Genomic DNA, 22,542 nt, shown 5'->3' with positions numbered 1-22,542 from the left:
ATAAAAATGCACAAGGAGCTTCTGAGGGGGAATTTTTCACCATTTTTTTTCTAGGTCTTTTTTTTTTCTTTTTTTTTTTTTTTTTCTTTTTTTTGACATGTCACCTTTCAAAGTATATTATTATTTTTATAGACAGGACTTACTTATTATTTATTAAATGAAAATTTTGTGAATCTTCCTGTGGACTCAGAGGCACATAAGAGAAACTGGTGAATGTTATTAAATGGAAATTTGTGTAAAGTCGTTGTTATAAAAAAAATGGTGATGACTTTTATATATATTTTATATGCATCCATGTAATATTTAGTATTTTGGTAAAAGGGTTTCATAACTTGAAAATCTGGAGATATCATTTTTCCTTTCTTTTAATATATACAGATTATCCCTCTGTTAAGTGAGACAGATACATTTCTGTGACTTTCTAATTGAGAAAGCAGCAGTAACCCACCTTCACTAAAATATCTGAGAGAAATATGGCTTGTTAAATCTAAATTTATGTGAACGTTTTGCATAGCTTTAGGAGGTATGACTAGGATTCATCAAAAGAAACTAGCAGAGAAATATGATCAATACAAGAATCTAATTCTTCATGTAATGAGCAATTAAGCAGTGAAAGTTTTTGCTCAGAATGCTCTAAGTGCTAAATGCTAACATAGGTTTGAAATCAACCTGACAATTTCTTGAAAGAAGAAACCTAGTAGGGGAACATATAGTGCTAGAGAAATACGTTTAAGAGTTTGAGGGGAGTCCCCTGGACTGCAACATTTTAGGGGATAAGTGAAGATTTGGTGGCTGTATGGCTCTTCTTCTATCCTCATATTCTTACCTAGATAGTAATCAACTCTCAAAGATAAGATATAACTAAATTAACTTTTTATTAGACCAAGTGCCATTCCTTTTACTTTTTTAGGAATAGTAAATTCTTGTTTCATAATAGAATTAAAATAGCATAACAACATAAGGTTAGATATAAGGAAAAAATCTTGCACAGTGAGGGTTTTGAGGCACTGGAACAGGTTACCTAGTGTTGTGGCTGATGCCCTGTCCCTGGAGACCTGGGCAACCTGATGTAGCTGTGGTGTCCCTGTTCATTGCAGATGAATTGGGCTACGTGGCCTTCAGATCCCTTCCAACTCTAAGGATTCAATGATTCTATAATAGAAAAGAATGTTCTGTATTTCTGGAAAAGAGGCTGTGCGTAAGCCAAAACTTGCATTTGTTCTCTAAGGACAAAGCAGTGATTTACTGAAGAATAGGTAAGAAAAGTTGAATGTTATTATCTAGAATCATTTCTAAAACCACACTCTAGTACACTAGAAAATCTCATTTTCTAGACTAAGGAGTACAAAGTGCTTAAAATTCAGTATGTTTTGTGGGGTTTTTTTGTTTTGTTTTGTTTTTTTTTTTCCGTTTAGATTGATAATGAAAAACATATATCATTAATTTAAAATTTCTCTCTTGGATCCATGCCCCCAAGAACATTAGCAACAAAATGACATGGGAATTTAAAATTTCATTTCTCAGAAATATAACTTCTGAAATTCACTTGCTATGAAAATTAATGTTAATGAATATTTTTGGCAATGCAAAAAGCCTATTAAAGAACAAGTATTTACAGCAATTAATGAAAGTATAAAGTTCCTACAAGAATATTGGAAGACAGGAAATATCCTCCTAAATTAATCTGACCTGTTAAATTGAAGAATCTATTAGAAATTCATTTTAATCCAGTGTTAATACTGTAGCAACTCTTTAGATGACTATTTGGCAATATGCCGCCAGGTTACCATTACATTATAAATCTTGGAAAGTGAAAGATGTGTTTTCTTTCTTTTTCTTAAAATAAAACTCACAGGAAAAGTCCTCAATCAAAGAAGATATGATTTTTGTTACTGAAAGTAAAGACCTGTTTTGGTTCTGTGGTCTAGAGAGGACATGACGTAAGCTCTCTTGTCAACCAGAAGTTTTTTTTTGCTTTCTACATCTACGGATATGAAGTCTATAGATGGTTATCACCAAATTTGAATCTGGACACAGCTGTTCATCATTATTAAGAGAATGAAGAAAGAGATGGAAACATAGTCAGAGGAGTTAGATTAAAAACAGAAAATTTTCTTTTATCTTTAATTGTAGATATGAGTACAGACACGCCTTAATGTGGTAGCTTTATCACAAGGTCTCAAACACCTATAAGTTTCCTTGAGGTGTATGGTTACTTTATTTATTTCATTTGATAGAAACATCTGTAATTTTCTCTGCTCCAGTGCTCAGCATATATTCTTCTTTATACAAGGGTACTTTCTTTTGTATCCATAATCCACATACATATGCCTGGCAATACATCTGACTTCTTATTCAAGCATGAAGGCTGAAAATATCTCCAGTGCTCCCTTTAGGTGATACAGATACAAAATCTTAAAACACAAACAGTGGATTGAAGACAGCTTACTATATTTCTAATCGAGAAAATGTTATTTTTGTCACACACATATGTGTAACTAACAACAGTTTGATTGGTGCCTGGGGGCCAGGAAGATGGTGCAGCTGGCAGACCTCACTGGAGCACCAGGGAGAGAGCAGCAGGAGGAAACATACAAGTAAGAAAACTCTTAAAAAAAAAAGAGGCAAGGACCTGCCACAATACTGCTTCTGCCCAGAGACACTCTTTGGATGATGGCTTAATGCAACCTCCCAACCCACACCATTCTTGAGAAAGGCTGATGCTTTGACCTTGGAGGCAATAGGGTACCTGGGGAGTGACTGTGGCAATAGTGATAGGTACTAGTATGTTTTCTCTTATAATAATTTTAAGTCTACTATTAATGAGACTTTTCATTCCAGCTAGATTGTTTGGGCAATTAGCTACTTTAAGCACAAATTGGGTTTCTTGGCTCCATGTATTTTTTATGTTCCCTTTTGTTCACTATAGGATATTAAACTTTAAATGTCCAGCATTTAGTACCCAGTATTGGTCCTCTGTCACAGACGGAGAAACAATAAAACAAGTCATACAGGGAGTTTGTACTAAATCTAGGATTAGAGATTGCTGGCTGCTACTTCACTCTAACTCATTTATTTATACTTCTTTACGAATTTAAACACAAATCTATACAAAATAGGATGAAGTAAAAATAATTCTTTAAATAAGAAAGAAAACATCTCAGATATCTTTGTTTGTTTATTTGTTTTTTAAGAAAAAGATTAAAGCAAGTATTTTGTCTGGGATAATAGAATGATAGAAGCTCTAAACCAGAAATCAAATATAAAAATTTTCCTTCTTTACCACAGCATTCAATGCTGCTAAGCATGAAGATAAGTAAGAGGCCTAAAGGGTAAATGGACTAAAGATTATAACATCCAAAATACTCCTCCGTGATTGAAAAAAATGGTGAAAAGACAGACTGAGTGTATTTATTTTCACGTAGAGTTGCAAGTGATAGCAAGCAAAGCACTAAATATAAATGCATAATTTATATTCTCAGCGCATAGTTTACACACCATTATTCTTTCCTGATGCAGATATACCAGCATATACCAAGATGTCTCCAAATACACAAGAAGAGAAGAACAGAAGTTACATACAATTTCACAGTGTAAAAACTGCTCACGTTCTGGAGAGGCTTGGACAATGAGTCTCGTTCTGTCACTCAAATCACAGGGCTGAAAACCAGAGCTGTTCCCCACACTGACCTTCACTGGGATATCAATGTATGTAACAGATGGCCACTACCAGCATGTGCTGTATGATTCTGACACTTCACAATAAGCACAGGTGCCAAGTGCCAACCCTCTGTGCTAGTTCTAGGCAGATTTGGCCTCTGGGAATGATACTGATTTTCTCCAGTCAGAAGAGTCAGCACCAGCAGTTTCAGCTGAATTATCACCAGAGACTTGGTGTGAAACCATCTTCCTCTTTTGTTCATTAGGGGAATTTCGTCTGAGCATTAAAGAATGATGAAATTCTCAAAAAGTGAACCGAGCTCTTTACTCTTTAACTTCTGACAGTGGAGTGCTTAAAGAGTACTCTATAAAGTGTGGGTTAATTTTACCCGAGATATAACTATTTTCCACAAATGTTCTTGCTGAAATTGTGATAATTTGGTGGATTAATTCAATCCTTTAACTTTGCAGCACAGTTAGTATGATCACAAGCTGTCTCTTCAACCCATACTGATGAATTGTTTTTACAACAGGCAAGATAATTGTCAGAATTAAGAATGACATTGTTGTCAATGATGAGACAAATAAAAAAGGAGTTTCCCTTATCAGTGCAAGAATTTCAGAATTTCCTTTTTGTACCAATCTATTTTATCACAGTGGCCTTTTTTTCCTACTGATTTCAGTACTTTATTCTTGTCTTACAGAAATCATAAACAATGATCAATTTAGTTAGATGAAATAACTCCTTTTAGTACTTTCAAAGCACAAAAAATCAGCAATTGCTCAGAATTCATTTTGGAATGCAGTGAGATTCAATTTTACTGTAATTCCACTATGCTTAATCATACTATCATCGGGAAAGGTAAGCATCCCATGTTACATTGTTTGGATAAAATATTACGAAATAGCCACTCTTTATTTTTGAAATAGCAGCTTTCCAGCAGGTATATTTCCCAGTCCTCTTTACATCCTAAACGGTATTTTAAATACATTCAAATACTGTAGTCAGCTCTAGTCCCAGTCCAATGGTGTATATGACTTACTGCATACATATTTGTGATGCAGGACCACATTATGTCTTCTACATGCAAAATGTATTTGCTTTTTTTCCCCCATAAATATATATATAACATATAAAATTTGGAGAAAGTGAATACACAGTAAGTAAGTTAAAAAGAAAGATAGTAAGAGTTTGACACAGCTCCTGAAATAAATGGGATGTTCAAACTATTTAAAATATAGAGGAACAGATTTATTCCACGGGCTCTTGCTATTTTTCCTGATTCCCAGAAATATCTATTCACAAACCTTTGATCTCACTAATTAAAAGGCAATGAAGTCTGAACCTCCTGGTTGTGTGCAGATGACTGAGCCCTTAATCCACATCTCCAGTTCCTGAACACCTGTTCTGCACTGCGTTCTGAAGGGAAAATGTGGTATCTTCTGCTAGAATACAAGAATGGATAGATTTAGCAATTCTAAAACAGCTTAAAAGACATTTCCTAAAAAAAAAAAAAAAGATTTACAGAAGTCCTTGAACCACATTTGAGGAATCATGAGACACAATTCCCATGGAAGATATATAAGGACTCTGTTATTGCAACTGACCTTTAATTAACAGTTAATATTTCTTGTTCATGGAAATTAATTAAAATCGGAGCTTAACAGGAAAATGTGCTCTGCCCTTCCTGTAACTATCTCCTTTTTCTCTATTATCTATGTTGTACTGTCACTTAAAATATTGCCTCTTATTACCTTCCTGTATACTGCACCAGCGCAAGCAATACAGCTCCACTGATGTGCATAAAGTATATAAATCTCTTGTCAAGAGGATAAGTGTTTCAGCTGGATTCAGTATTGCACAGTTGTGGAGGATGACAGGGATGCAGTGGCAGAAGTGGACCTGAACATGGCCCCTGATGAAGGATGCTCAACTACCTTGGGTATAGGCTCTAAGCAAAGGCTTAGCTGTTCTGTTCATGTCCTCTTCATTCCTGCTAAAGTGTTGTACATGGAACTGGACAGTTCTATTAAAAAATTTGAGATGTCATAGCTTATGTGACATTCATCTGTGATCCCAAATAAGATATTCATTTTCCAGCTTCCTGAAAGACTGTATAAAAAACAGTTTCAGAAAGGAGAACTTTAACTCATTTTTTGGATGAGTTAGCAACAGCTAAGGTATTTATTATTCATTTTATATTTCACTCACACCAAACATAAGGGTCCCTTTGAGTTTCTGGCTAATGCATTCAAAAGTCCCTTGGCCATCCCAGTGAAAAAAAAAATCTACTTTCAGACTTCACTATTTGCAAAATCTTAGCAAAAGTAAACCTATGTATCTACTTGATTGATTTAAGAAATAATTTTCCTTTTTTTTCTGGCTTTGACTGATCTTTTTCTGGTCTGTCAATGGTGTTTTTACAATATTTTTTAAATAGGTGGAAAAACAATCAACCACTCGATAGATTTTTAATAATGATAGATAAAAAATTAGAAATCCAGCTTACCTCTCCTTTCATTTCTAGTACTTTCACATCAGTTTTTCCAGAAACTCCCACTTACATCTACAAAGAATTGGAGAACTTGCACAGATGTCAGCATAATTCATTTTTATAGTTCGTCATGCTATTGTGATTGTCATACTGACTCTTTCCATCATATGTAGATATTTGATTCTCTTGTCACTCCCCTCACAGTTCCACATTCTTTCTTTTTGCTTCATCGCTCCTAAGTCATAGTTTGCCAGGACTTTGTCAGGGCTGGACTAACAGAGCTGGATACCTGGATTCAATCCTGACTGTTTCAGTATTTGAAATTTTTTTTTTGGAGGGGGGGCATCTGTAGTTATTATTTTTGTGAGTTAGAAATTTATTCTGCATGCAATTTCACATATTTAATTTCTTCTTCTTCTTCTTCTTCTTCTTCTTTTTTTTTTTTTTTTTTTTTGTTTTTAAATCAGCCCCTAAATAAAAGGTCTATTTATTTATTTATTTATTTTTCAAAATGTCCCTTTGAACTCAAAGTTCTCCTATCCAGAAATTTAATCCAAGAGGAGAAAGGCCAGTTCCATCAACAGGTACAACATTGCAATTCTGTCTTTTCAAGGAATGCTCTTTAAAGTCTCAAATGGTTTGTCACTGAATTCCTTCCACTTCTCCAGCACCTATACTACTCATTATTGTGTATCACATAGACTATAGGTAAGGGTTTTGAGGAAACTAAAGCAAAATGAAAAAGCAACAGATGAAAGGAATTTGATTTTTGCTTTCATGTGAAGGAGGGAGTTGAAGGAAGTTGTAAAATGGTTCGGACTATATAATCAGCATTGGCATGTCTTCATCTCTCATTAAATTAGATGTCAAACTGTATTTTGGAATAGCCCATAATTCTTCCTTACGAAAGCAAGGTGTGCCCACAATCTATGAAATATTTTAGAAATAGAAATAATAATAACAATAATAAAATCTTTTTCCAGCAACAAAACATGCTTGTCCAGTGGGGTACATTCTTCTCAAGCATGTTAAAAGTCTCTGCCAGAATCTTTATCCCTTTAACATTTGCAAAAGTTTTTGCTTCTGTCCTCATGAGTCCTGTTGTTTTGTTTAAAGCTGGAAAGGGTAAATGTTGGTGCAAACTCATTTGCATCAAAAATACCAAGATGATCACAAAGTAATCTAAGAACAAATACTCAAGGCTCCAGAACACGTAATTAGCCATATTCTGTTTCAGTGTATAATAAATGCAAGCCAAATCCATAGTCATAAAGCTAAGGCCGTATCCCAGACTTTGAGAGGATACGTAGTTTTGTTAAGAAGTTTTGGGTTAGGTATTTTATATATTGTGAGTCACTCATGACTAAATTGAAAGGTAATTTAACTCACTACTTATGGTTTTGATTAACAGAAAGTAAAATGAACTTGAAACAAGACCTTTGTTCCAAATAACCTTAAGCATTATTTGTTAAGACAATCTGAATCAAGCAGATAGATATTATGAAACATTACAGCTAGTTCAGTAAAATTAGTAAGTTTACAAAAGAAATGATATTTGATTGTAAAAGATAATTCCTTTTGACTACTTCCAGGATAAGGAGGTCAAAGAGATACAGTATGCAGAGCAATCTGATAGATACAATAAAAGAAATATCTCCTTTGAGTATGGAGGAGATTGAGGCAGCTGATAGCTCTGTGTCTACTCTATCTTCTTAATAAGACTGCAGGGCCTATATGCCCCTATTGACAGAGTAGTAAGGAACTTCTTTCAAAAGAAGATGGAGATTCATTTTTTCTGTCTCCAGAGTAGTTGTCTTCTTTTGAAGTAATACATTCATCTTTGAGGACAGAAATGCATACATTAAGAGTTACTGTTGTTTATTTTTCTTCCAAAACAACGCAGCCATAGAACCATTATTCCCTCCTCTTCCTTGCTTGCTGTGGCCACTATCCAGGATACTATTGAGAATTTCAGTGTGAATTTAGGGTGCACTGAGCTGAGAAGGCCTTTTGCATTCACCCTGTCTGGGGAATCCAGACAGTTGAGTCTCTCAAAGAAAAGCAAGTTTGCTTCATGCAAGGAATCCTAAGGAAGAGTGGCTTTCAAATAAGCAAAATGGCATATATTTAAAGCTACATTTAATATCAGATTTTTTTTAAGAGAGTCTGGTTCCCAGAATTCAAATAGAATGTCAAAGTAATGTACTACCATGGATTTCAATGGGAGGTTAAGTGCTTTTTGAAACTAAATTGCATTAAGTACTTACCTGCATCATCTTAAAATAAAAAAACACGTCAACTCTAAGAGGTCGTTACTTTGCAGACATTCCAATTGACTTACAAAACGACCTCCTTAACAAGCCCAGCTGGAAGTGATTCAGTCCAGCTGGTGGTAATACGGATCAGCTACCTCCAGTTTCTTGGGGTGTGCTTGCTGCTAGCTGGGTTTCCTTTGCTCTGATGGACCCTTTGGGTATGGAGAGCTATCTTAGGTGTGATGATTAGATTACCCTGACTAGCAAGGGCTTCTTTACATATGCAAGGCTTGTTCCTGATGAAGATAGGGGCAGTTCTTGTTGTTGAGTTTTCTGTCAGAGGAGATTAATTATTTCATTCTGGTAAGATGCTCTTTATCATAATTATAAGGTATGTGTGAGTGGATGTAGTGTTTTCAAATTATAAAATCTAAGAAGTGTTTGTTTTTAAATAACGCTAATATTTCATTCCATTTTGATGCTCTAATTTATTGTAAAGAAATTTCTTATGCACTTTGTTCATTGATTTGAGCAACTTTTTGTGAAGTCAGTGAAACAGAGTTACAAGCGCTTTACTGCTTTTCCATTGTTTTACCATTTTATCTGTAAATCTATTCCTTTATATTTCAAGTTAACTAATTAATTTTAGAGATCCGGGCCTCTTCAGTATGCTTATGCAGTAGCTAGGTATATAAAACTTATATGATATAATATTGTTTATTTGTTCCCTATTCTATGGTTTATAATTATTCAAAGCTCTTTTTAGCCTCATTTTTCCTCTAAAGATACTTGTGGAAAAATAAGCACTAATGTGCGACAAGTTTTTCTGAGGTGTTGGGTGCTGTAAGTACTAAATGAACATGATAAAGCAAACACTGGTAGCTTAGGATAGTCTACATATGGATTTAGGTAATACATTTCAAACAACTGTTAGGATGTAAGCCAGGAGTTAATTTTAATTCATTTGTTGAAATATATTTTCTGTGCATGCTTTGTTTCTTTGTATAAAAACAAATGTGTTTGTTAGTTGTTGTTTTTTTTTTTTCTATATTAATGTATGTTTAAAAGTGCTGTATCATTTTTTATGTTATTTTTCAGACTTAATAAATGGCACGGTTAGTGCTGATGAAATGAAATTGTAGTGAAATGAGGTCGATAGTCTGCTTTTGAATGGTGTAGCACTAGATCAGAGTTCATCTATTAAAACCTTGACTCTGAATGATCAACTGATGTACAGGATTTTTGCACCATGCTTTGTCCTGCGAAGGTAATGTATGGGCTTGACCTGGGTGTATTTCACTGAACCTTTCAATTTCATGGCTCACCACTGAAGCTTACAATGAAGATATTTCTTATTTGCTACTGAGTTTTTTTTCTGGTAGAAACATGTTGTCCTTTGCAAGTGCTTTTGAAGAAAGATATATCAGCCTTGTTAATAAACACTTAAGTTCAAGTTTAAAATACTATTTTGTTCTATAGAAAGAGCTCATTAAAACTGTGAGGGCAATAATGTATTCCTGGTCTGCTGCTTGAATTTTTGATGCCGAAATCTCTACTACAAAGCATCTATTATTTATAATAGATTGTTATGGATTGAATCCTGGGAAGTATATGTCATGGACAAGTTCAGTTAAATGTAGAGATTTACAGTCTTCTATTTAAACTTATCTCAGTAGTCATGACTGTGTATGTTATTCTTTAGATTCTTTTCCTAAAAGGACATTATGTGTGAAACAGCTGTTCATCTCAGTTTAGAAAGTACTGAATTTAATTAGTGAATGGAGTTTACGAATGCATAGAAAACCGTGAAGATAATATTTCAGTGTTAGAAGAACATTTCTTCCTCCTGTAATTGCAAAGCTATTACATATAGATTTATTTTACCATTTAAGTATGAATCTTGTATTGGCAAAGTGATATATAAATGTGGAAAGTTATATTGAATCAGGAGCATACTAGAGATGCAACTGTGACTCACGCAAGACAGCCTTTTGAATGCCTAATTCAGAAAGGACTTAACCAAAAGCAGGACCGTGCTAATTGGCAAAGATTGTCTTCTCAATTCTTAGACAAGTAAATGCCAGTACATTAGCCCTGGCTTTGGCATGGAGGTATGTATAGTGATGCTAATTCTTGGATGGGAAGAGTAGCCCTTTAAAAATTCATAACGCATGATTAGATCAAAAGCAGATGCAGCTTTCTTTTTTCCTTAATCCCTGTGTATTCATAAACAACAGAGTTGCTTTAAGATAAATAACAATGAATCACAGAAGGGTTGAAGCTGGAAGGCACTTCTGGAGGTTCAACCCCTGTTCAAGCAGAGTCATCCAGAGCAGGTTGCTTATACCCATATAGAGACTTATGCAGATCTCCAAGGAGGAGACTCCACAACCTCTCTGGACAATCTCTCTGTGCCAGTGTTCCAGCACCTGCACAGCACAGAATTGTTTTCTGATGTTCAGGTTGAATCTCCTGTGTCCCAATTTGTGCCCACTGTCACCTGTTCTGGCACTCTGTAGCACTAAAAAGAGCCCAACTCTGTCATGTGTGCACTCTCCCTTTAGGCATTTATAGACATCGATGAGATCTCTCTCTGGATAGGTAGCAAATTTAGAGAATCTTTTGTTAAAGACAATATGATTTTCAGCTAATGATTCTACACAAAAGGATTATTATTATTATTTTTAAAGAATGCTGCTTTATAATAATAATAATAATAAATCTTTAATTAAATACTAAGAGCACGTTTCAATTTTTAGCTTCTCAGGAACAGTTTCTCACATTTTCACTCCATGAAAACAGCCACAGTACTATTACCTTCTCCAAATAGGATTGACTCTTAAATCCACAATGGACTTGAAAAATTGATTACTTTTATAACTAGCATTTGTTATACGAGTATTCACATGATGCGATTTATTTTTTTTTTCCCCTGTCAAATTTATCACAAAGAAAATTTTGCTAACATGATTACTTGCAGGAAATGAATAAAACACTTTAGAAATGCCACAGAAATGGATGTATTGCTTTTATTGAAATGAGTATTTATAAATACATTTTTATTATATTTACCCTCTTATTATTCTTAGAACTCAAAAGAGAACTTTTTAATCTGCAGCAGCTATTATATGAATGTGAATGATTAAAATGATGAGATGATTTGCAGCTATGATATTAGTAAGCATAACTAATCATTACTCAAAGTAAAGCTTGATTTTTTTCTGAAATATTGCTTATTTGTCTGAACCTCAGCTGGAACTTACAGACTGCAATTTTCCTCCCAAATAATTTGTTTGTCCTCAGTATAAACAGCTCATTAGGAGCCTCTGTCAGTGTACATGATTAGTTGAACCACAAACCTGAAGTCAGGCTATGGTGTGGCAGACTGATAACCTGCATGTTTGTATTCACACTGCTAGATGTTCGAGTGCAGTGACATCTCCTTGTGGGCAAGGCTGTGATATATGTTCTCTGCACAGAATTTACAAAGTTGATAAATCTACGACTTGAGTTTTCTTCTCTAGAGTTCAGGCATTGCATACTTGCATGTAAACAGGAGTTCAGTTTGAACTTGAGAGGAATTCAAATATTTGACTCAAAAGATAGAATTAGTACCGTGTCTCTACATCGAATAGCCATCTTTCTTTTCAGTATCTGGAATCCTCTTAATTTTCTTTTCCTTTCACACTGACATAAGAGACATGAAGTGCCCTTGCTTAAAACTAAAAACAGCTCTTCAAATCTGACTTCTTCCTTCAGATTTCACCGCTATTTTTCAAGGACATGACTGCTGTTTTTGTGTTGGGTTTTCAGCTCACAAAGGATCACCACTTGTAGAGGAACAAAGATCACCTAATTCAACTGTTTACAGGTGTACCTGGCACCACTCCCAACGTACAAGGTGAGGGAAAGAGGTTCAAAAAAATATGTTCATGAAAGAAAGGAAGATGGATTTTGTACTTTCTGAGCCGCTGACTCAGCAACCTAAGGATGCTTAAATATGGGTGCAATGCTTGCTGGAGCTGGAGATACCATTCTTAAAAAGCCTGAGGCAGATCTTTTACTCTTTAAAACACAATCACTATTTTGTATGCTTATGAGAAAGATAATGTAATCTGAAAGTGCTCCTGATAGATATTTTTTAAAACTGAAGTTGCTTACTTGGCCAGTTAATAAGATACCATTAACATCCTGAAATAATGAAATATTTTATTAGGCAATGCTCAGCAGAATTGCCTCACTGCTGTTAAAAATATTTATAAAATGAATTTGAAGGGCATTGTAGCCCATTAATGTCATCTCTTGTGACATATTATCAGGACAACATGCTACAATCTTACGTTCTTTAGCAAAAACTATCAGCTAATGTCAGAACCTAGCAGGGTCGTTGTGAAATTATTTAGCTAAGTTGACTTCTAATGCAGAGAATAAGAAAAGGATAGCTTACTCTAGAAATATATTATTCTTTTTATTATCTGTATGTACTTATATATTTTAAACAGGAAGGGGAAAAAGCTATTAAATGCAGCGGGAAGGAGCATATAAAAACATTAATACTAATGGATTGATGACAAAAGACATTTTAAAACTGTTAAATGGAAATCTATGCATATTTGTTGGGCTTTAGTCCTCAAAAATTTTCATGGTATTCTGCCCACCATAGTATAAAACATTATTCATCCCATGGATTTACTACATTATTTCCTTGTTATAGTATGTGATTATACTTTAGGAAAAATGAGACGGGAAAAATACAGAGTTCAGTAGGCAAACAGGTGGTGGACAAGAAAACTCCCCCCTTCCCTTACTTTTCTCTGTCTGCAGTTTTCTGGCACAACCTCAGAATCTGGCTCCAGCTGTGCTAACTTCTGGCTGCTCCCATTCTCTCTCCCATCTTTGGCCTCGGGTTTGTGCTCATTGTCTTATATAGGTTCTGCAATTTGTGTTAGCCAGGAATACCAAAGCACCACAAAAATGAATCACTTGCTGTGTTGGGGCAGCTTTCTGCCAAAAAAGGGCTCCAAAACAACCTAGCACAGGACAGGTGTGCTGGATTCACTGCCTCACTGCAGTGAGGGGGAAGTTTTGGTGTTGGGGCTGGGTGTGACTCCCTCGGAGCTGCCCTTTCTGCCCTTTGACTTGGGGGAATTTCTGAATGTCTCTCTGGAGACCTCTTAATCAAGTCTGGAATAGTACAGAAACTATACTGGAGATAATTTGGTGCTGCTGTTAATGATATAGAACATTTATTTATTTTTTTCCCAGGTGGGGAGCATTTGACTTCAGCAGGACTAATAATCTGAAGGCATGTTTCTTCTTATAAGTGATCTTGTTTAAATAAGCTGTGTTTGACAGAGAAGGCTACAGTGTACTCCTGTGTGTTTCCCAAGATTGCACAAAGATGTCAGGGCTATTTCCATTTTCTCCGGTTAGGTTAGTTTCAAGGAGTTACAAGCATTAACATCTCCTTTGCTTTAAGAGCCCTGGCAAGGATTTCTGCTTCTCTCCCACTCCCATACTTTTAATCATACATTAGGCTCTGGGAAGACTATAAACTGCTGCACTATAATGCTGCACTAATACAACAAATTGATAGTATCCCTGAGTTACCTATGACAGAGAGAGAAGTCAGCATGGTGTACTGACTTGTGGAACATTCAGCTGTGTTGATGTCATCTATACTAACTAGATTGAGGAAAGGGACATCTTCACTAAAGATACAGATAACTTTGAGGTATGCAAAGAAGAGCAAAAAGAAAGAGAATAAAGCTGAATGAGCTTGCTGAGTGGGGTATACAGCTTTTAAACATAGGAATTAATACATTTTTCAATGGTTAGTTTCAAGAAAATAAAATGTTGGATGCATGTCAGAAATATGCTTGTATTTTTCCCTAGAGATAAGAACTCTGCCAGAAACTTAACCAAATATATTTCACTTTTTGTCTATTGTTTTGAACTCTTCCATACTACATTCAGACCAGGAAGGTCATCCATAAGCAGTGAAGCACTTGTCATGCTGTTAAATAGTAACATGTACTGGGAAAGGTGCTTTATCTGGATTATTGGAATCCTAGCTAAAACCGGACTGTTCTTTCTTTATCTGTTTAACAGTCATAAAATCTTCTGACAGATACATAAATTACTAAGTCTCTTGAAAAAACTGTCTTGTTTTGTTCAAAGATCTTTTGCTGACTGCTTCCAATCCAAGGTGTTCCTATGCTGATAGCATCTTGTTCTCCTAAATGAATTTCTTGTAAAAAGTTGGTGTCAGCTTTTTCTGTTTCAACAATTTTTTTGTAGTCATAACTTTCAGCCATTTATGTTCCACATTACAAATTCAATTATTTTATTTGCCATCATTCACCTCTGTAATATTTGACCATTTGATATACCATGCAATGTCATTGTGAAGATTTAGCGTAACTATAAAGAGACCAGCATATTCTGAAGCTATTTGTTTGGAGATGTTGATTTTTTCAGAGTAGTTAATACATCAGTATAACACTTAGAAACATAGTTGAACGTTTTGCATATTTTGACACTTTATTTTTCTAAAGCCAGGATAGCCCAGTTTCTCATTTACTGACTCTGCTGGTTTCTAATATTGCCAGTGAAATATTTATCAATAACAATAATTCATTTTTGTTGTGAATTTTTTAATTGAAAGAAGAAAAGTTGAAGTGATAGTGATAACGCAGATTTGGATCAATTAATCAAAGGCAATGGCAATGTGAGATTCTTTTTTATCTTGCTTCTGTGGTATGTTGACGTGACTTTAAAACAAACAAACAACCTACAAACAAGCTGCTTTCTTTTTTGGCCTTGAAAAATTCTATTACTGACCAGTCATCATATCCAAATTTCCCTGCCTGATGGAATCTGACAGGTTCGCAGCCTATGGGAATATGGCTGCAGGCCAATTAATTTTTTTGTTCTTGTCAGGCATACTCAAAAGGGTAAGGCCATCTGCTTTCCAGCAATTAAATACTCCCCTTTCAATTGTAATATACTGTGACTCAGATAATTTATTCATCCCAGGGTAAACGTATACATTTGCAGTACAGTGGAGATGAGGAGAACTTAGCATGACACAGGAATAAATAGCTCCAGTGTCTCTTGTCCACACAGCTCCTTAGCAGCTCGCCCACACAGCCCCTGTGAATCAACGTGTCTTCCCACCTCCCTTCTACCGCTCTGGCATGTAAAAGAATGCCGACGTTATTACCTAGTTGCCTGAGGAGCTCTGGAGTTCAGTGAAAATTTGGCTTAAATGTTTTCAGCAGCCCTCGAAGGTGTAAGCAGATGGCTTTGAGAAGACTAAAGAGCAGATACAAAAGAAGTGGTTTGCAAAGTAATAGGGGATCGAGAAACTCGAACCGATAGGGATGGAGACCAATTAAGTGAACTAAGACGACTTCTACAAAGACACACACAAGCCCCAACCCCGCCTTCAGACATCCAGCAGCAGACCCCCAGTTTTGCTGGTGCAGCTTGCAGTTTCTACCTCCCCTGAACACTCGGGAGGTAGAAACAGGCTGGGAGGAGGAAACAAAGACAAGTCCAAGCAAATCCTAGAACCTGCCATAACACCACACCTATCCAGACATGCTCTGGTGGTGGGTGGTGGTTTTCCACAATTTCCACCTGTGTCCTCCTCCAGGGATGTTGATACAGTCAACCTTCGTGCCAGGAGGGTGTGTGGAAGGTGAACTTGAGACCTGATGACAGTAGGAGGTACTGGTAAGTTTTACAATATAATGAGTTAAATTCTGAAGATTTTCTTCATCAGTTTGGACATAAAGCATTAACAGTGTTGTAACTGGACTACTGATATCTGCTCATTGTCTTTTGATTAGGTTGTTAAAATGGGAATTAGGCAAACCGTGAGTTCTTGGCTCTGTTTTTAGGTAAATTCCCTTCTCTCCACAACAAAATTTTCTATGTAACAAGTAGAAGACTTTTCTGCTTTGCTAGAAGTTTATTTTATGTGAAAATAAAAGCCTTGACTGACTTTGAAGCACTTAGTGAAGAAACAGCCAAAACTAAAAATCCAAGACTGCCATTAGACTGAGGAAAGAAGTCTTGTGTAGCATCCGGGAATAATCTGAATCTGTCTTCTTCATTATTATTTTTTCTACATAGAAGCTAATTATTAAAGAGTGGATGTTCAATTAAAATTTCTCTGGAGAAAGACTCAGTTTCCACGGTTTTCTTCAAGATTTGGATAAAATACTGTACTTCTGATCTCCTTGACCATGTTCTTTGTGTTGCTTTCAAGAATATACATCAATCAAATTTCACTGGTGGAACATGTTTTAGAAAATATGCATCATTATATTATATATTTTATATATATGTATTCCTAGAAATCAATCTAAGTTATCATTTGCATCCATATGGTAGGGAACATGAAAATGAGTCAGGAACTAAAAATATCAAAGACATTTATCAGAATTAAAAATATCAGTTCCAACAGAGCAGGTCCTAGAAATTAGAATGCTTCAGGGAGAAATTAGAAGTTCTTGGTCATCGTGGAAGTCAGTGTTCTAGACCCTGTACTTTTGGGGATTAGGATTTAAGTCAATAAAGCTCTTGTATTTTGTCATAGCTTCTGGTGGTGTTAAATTAGGGTAGTATTTATGACAGTATTTTCTAGTGTTCTGTCTCAGAAATGTGTAGATGGTCAGAAGGGGCCTGTTAGATGTAGAAATGCATTAAGAAACATTAGGCAGAAATAGGAGGAAACTAATGATGAAGATGACACGGTTGTAGCTGTACATACATACTTGATCTGGAAGAACTTCTGTAGCATTAACAGACTGAATCTTTAAGAGAAGAGGCAGTGTACAGAGCCTTGTTGCAGCATTTTCCATCTGCTAAAAAGTTAGATGTTGCCATTAATTCCATAGGCTCATGATTTAGCACTCTCTCACACCTGATGCTTTGCACGTGCCCCCTGGCAACCATCAATTGCAGTGGAGACTGAAATTTGTCTAGCTTTAGGTGAAACAAAGTGATATTTACTGAAATATTAAACAGGAGAACAGATTGCAAAACCCCAGGCTAGACATCATCAGGAGCTTCGGAGACATCTTCAGGGCAATTTTTTTCTACTTCACTTCATAAGTAGGATAAGGTAAACACCTACCCTTTATGAGCAAACATTACTTCTTAAAAAACCCATAGGCAGAAGATATTTACTTACTTACAAAAGAAAGTTAAATTCTGATAGAAATGTGATGTATATTATCACTAACTTAATGGAAATGTGAAGATTCATTTCCATTTTATGGAATGAACCTGCTTTCTACAAGTTCTTTGAAAAGACGTTCTTTGTTTGAAAAACTTCTGTCTAGCTGAATTGAGGTTGCAACCCTAAAATGTTTCCTAACACTAATCTCACATATTACCAGGGTGATAATAACTTTCTTCAGCTGAGAATGGTGTAAAATGAACAGTGAATAGGACTGCTGATCTTTCATTTTTGTTCCTTCAGTCACCTTTTCTGAACGTATATGGGATTAAATCTTTAGCCTCAGAAGAGGAACAAAGATTTGTAAACTGAAAGCAATATTTTCAGAAGATAAAAGCAGATGAGAAAGGTGGATTTTTTTTTTCTTTGTATATGCTAACATTAATAATTATCATCAAAAGGTGGGAAAATCCCTAAGGCTAATGAGTGCATCAGAGAAGGGATTCAAAAGCTTCTCCAAAGAAAATTTTGTTCTTGAGATCTTCCTTTCTTCTGAGTTACTCTTATGAAAATGTTTTCTCTGTGGAGTGTGGGAATATTTTACCTGAGATACACAACTAAACTTGTTTAAACTGTTTTTATTTACAAGAGGACATGGGTGAACCATGGGCAGTGTTATTGTACCTAGTATTGTACCTCAATTTCAGTAGTGATATTTTCAAATGTGGTGGCGTGCCCTCGCTTCCCTGGAATGCAGAGCCCATGAGTGAGACAGGCGCTGACTGCAGATACCTTCACTGAATTTCCAGAAGGAGAAGTTATGTGCTGGAATACTTTTCTCTCAGAGTTGCACTATTGGGTCTGAAATAGGCATGTATGCAACAGTTGGATTTTTATGCTGAAATTCTTCTGTGCATGTCAATTTACTGAATTGCTCTGCTGACACAGGGGTGCAAGCTCAGTACTCTTTTAACACAGGACAAGAAGTTTGACTGATTCCCACCAAGAATCGCAGTCTCTTTTTGATAGTCAGAAACATAATGTGATTTCCTAATCCTTATTCCTTATTCCTTTTCTTTATTCCTTTCTGAAATGAAGGCTCTGTGAGTTTCTGTGGTGATCCGAGGCCCTTGTGAAAATGAGGCTCCAAACTCTGCACTTGTGGAAGTTCTTACTGCAGTGTTGTAGCTGTAGCTGAGTTTGATACTTGTGCTTGCTGATTCTTCCTGCTCTATTTACAGATGGCTGAAGTTTCTCTTTGGTTTAGATGCCATCATTAGAAGTCAGGCACAAGATGATGTATATGCAGAAAAATATTTTGATACTGCAAGCCCCCCAGTCATTCATTTCTATACTGTTCCAATATGATCTCTGCAGATCAGCTGTCTTGTACATCTCTCTCTTGTCCTTTTTACTTCCCTCACTGAGAATTGTTCTGCAGCCTGAAATCATGTGAATTAGGACTTAACTCCAACTCTGAGCTGCTGACCACCTTTGAGGCAGTTTCTGACCTGACTCGAGTGATGGTTTGGGCTTTCTCTGTGATAGCTACAGTGTGAAGCATACAAGGAAGATGACGGAATCTGAAAAAAAAAAAAGATCAGATCCAGGCCCAGAAAGGCATGATCTCAATTTTACATCTTAGATCCACTGAGAACCGTGATATGGTACTTAATACTTAATACCATGAGGTACTTCAATTCCCTCTCTGTTCAGTATTCACTGAAACTACTCAGCATTCACCTTACAATGAACAGTATGCCTTCAACATAAAGAGGAAGACTGCTGCCAGCTTTTATGTCAGCATTATGCCTCAGTACTGGTAAGGCCCCACCTTGAGAACTGTGTTTGGTTTTGGGCATCTCAATACAAGAAGGACATCGAGATGCTGGAGCAGGTTCAAAGAAGGGCAAAGAGAAGAGATTGAAGGGACTGGGGCTGTTTATTCTGGGGAAAAGGAGGCTGAGGGGACCTTATTGCTCTCTTCAAATACCTGAAAGGTGATTGCAGCTGGACTGGTCTCTTTTCGCTGATGACAGGATGAGGAGAAATGGCCTCAAGTTGCACCAGAGTAGGTTTAGGTTGGATTTAAGGAAAAACTTTACAGAAAGGGTTGTTAAGCACCGGAATAGGCTCCCCAGGGAGGTGATTGAGTCACCATCCCTGGGTGTGTTTAAAAATTGTCTGGATGTGGTGCTCAGGGATATGATTTAGCGGAGGGTTATTAGAGTTAGGGTAGTATGGTTAGGTTGTGGTTGGACTTGGTGATCTTTAAGGCCTTTTCCAACCTGAACAATTCTATGATTGTTTTTGCGTGGATTCAATCATTTATGAAGTGATGATCATACAAACGTGTCTCCGGTGTGTGCAGACAGGACAAGGGGAAACAGCCAGAAACTGGAGCATAGGAAGTTCCGCATAAATGTGCGTAAGAACTTCTTCACGGTGAGGGTGACGGAGCACTGGAACAGGCTGCCCAAGAGGTTGTGGAGTCTCCTCCTCTGGAGACATTCAGGACCCGCCTGGACATCTACTTGTGCGACTTGGTGTAGGGAACCTGCTTCGGCAGGGGGGTTGGACTCGATGATCTCTGGAGGTCCCTTCCAACCCCTACGATTCTGTGATTCTGTGATTCTGTGAAAATGTCCAGGTAAGATTTACACTTTCAATTGGAAATAATTAAATTGTGATCTGCAAAATATTTCATATTTAGATTCATATTTTCAGGATTATACTTTCTCAAGAATTCATGCCAAGTATACTTACAGATCTTCTGTAGCTGTCAATCCAGAAAGCAGCCATCAGTGAGATATATAGTACAATGAAAGACAAAATAAGGGAACGAAAACTTACCTGTCATGCTGTTATCTACCTTGTCTACAATAGCAATATTTCACTATATGCCTGTAATATTTCAGTATATATACGCCATAATATTTCAAAAATATATATATATTACACTTTCATCTCATTTTAACTGTGACATTTATTTTCTGCGCTTTTTTTTTTGTGTTTATGTGTTACAAATTATGTAAGATATAAAAAGAAACCCAAAATCAAGCATGTTTTGTCAGAACAGGTTTTTTTTGTTGTTGTTGATTGGTTGGTTTTCTGGTTGTTTTTGTGTGTTTTTATTCTTTTTTTCTGTGTGACTTTTTATGCTAATTTGCCTTTGACATGGTCCTCTGTCACATCCTTATCTTTAAATTGGTGAGATATAGCTTTGAAGGGTGGACTATTCAGTGAATGAGGAATTTATTTGCAGCCAAAGGAGTGTGGTCAATGACTTTATGTCCAGGTGACAAGCAGTGTCCCTCAGGAGTCTGCCTTGATACTGATACTCTTTAATATCTTTATCAGTGGTATAGAGGATGGGATTGAGTGCACTCTCAGCAAGTTTGCTGATGACATCAAGCTCAATAGTGTAGTTAATACAACAGAAGGAATGGGTGCCACCCAGAGGTAATTTGATAAACTTGAAAGGTGGGCCCTTGTGAACCAATTGAGGTTCAACAAAGTAAAGTGCAAGGTTTTGCACTTGGGTAAAGGTAATCCCAGATATGTATACAGACTGGGAGAAGAAATCCTTGAAAATCCTGGAGGCATTCAAGGCAAGGCTAGATGGGGCCCTGGGCAATCTGATCTAGTAGCTGATCTAGTGGCTGGCAGCTCTGCTTGTGGCAGGGGCATTGGAACTTGATGATTCTTGAAGTCCATTCCAATTCAAGCCATTCTATGAATTTCTAGATCAAATAAACAAACAGAATACTCTTTATCAGCGCTTGCAATGAGAAATGCAGTAATTCATCATTTTCAATACAGTGGTTCCGAAATGTTTCCAAGGATTAATCTTCTAAATACTCTTTTTTTGTCATTCTTTCTTTATATTTAGGAAGAGCTAATGAAGAGACAGAGACCCCTTGTCCTTTCCATATTCCAACCCCTTATTCAAATAAGTCACTCCACGCAACAGTGAAACTGTGTATATTAATTAACATTTAGAAGATTTCATGTTAATGTAAATGTGAGAATTAGTATAGTTCCCCAAAGAATGGAGGAAATTCCTAGCTACTGGCTGTTTAACTTAAAATATCAACTATCAGGTGATAAACAGACAGTGCCTCAGATACTGCATAAGCAGTTGGTATTTCAGTTGATGCTCTCTTTGTGCTTTTTTTCAAAAGTCAATCATAAAAATAATTATTTTCTTCACATTTTGAAAATTCATAAGTCTTTTCTACATTTTGTTCTGTTGATTTTCCAAAAATTATAAGAGTATTAAAAGACTGTAATCTTTTACAATTAAATGTAGAAAAAATTCAGATTAGTGAATACAGATGGATTCATACATTGATTTGAATTGTCTAAGCTACAGCATCTGTATTACGCCTGCCAAAAATAGATAGATTTCTGAGATGTCAAGTTACTTTGGTTTACATAATTGTTTTACATAAAGAACTTAGGTTCTTTTTTGTATTCAGTTTTGTTTATGTTCTATAGAACATAAATTCAGATTTAAGAAAGGTATCTGCTAAAATTCTGTCTTTTTCACCTCTGTGAATTGTATTCAATGATACTTCTTTGAAGCACTGTTCTTAAGCACAGTGTTTCCTTGTTTCCAGTTATTCCCATCACAATTTCTTGGAATCTTTTCTGCAGATGGACCGTTTAAAAGGGCTATAATGCTATAGAACTAGCGAAGGAAGATGTTGAGTCAGTCATTTAGGGCACAGATTGCACAGGAGAAATTATCATGACTGCACTAAGATATTGGGTAATTAATTTATAGCTGCTGGAAGTTACTGAAATAATAATCAGCCTCTTGAGATTAGAAAGGTCTTTTCCTGGGTTTGAGGCAGGTAAGATTGGGAATAGATGTCAAAGTTGGTGCTTGAACTTTATGTATTGATGCAATTTCTTTCATTTCTTATCATGTCTC

Source organism: Meleagris gallopavo, chromosome 4 (genome assembly GCF_905368555.1).
Source record: "Meleagris gallopavo chromosome 4, MGAL_WU_HG_1.1, whole genome shotgun sequence".
In the NCBI taxonomy this organism is placed as follows: domain Eukaryota; kingdom Metazoa; phylum Chordata; class Aves; order Galliformes; family Phasianidae; genus Meleagris; species Meleagris gallopavo.
The sequence above is the reverse complement of the archived record's forward strand: the minus strand, read 5'-3'. Positions refer to the sequence as shown.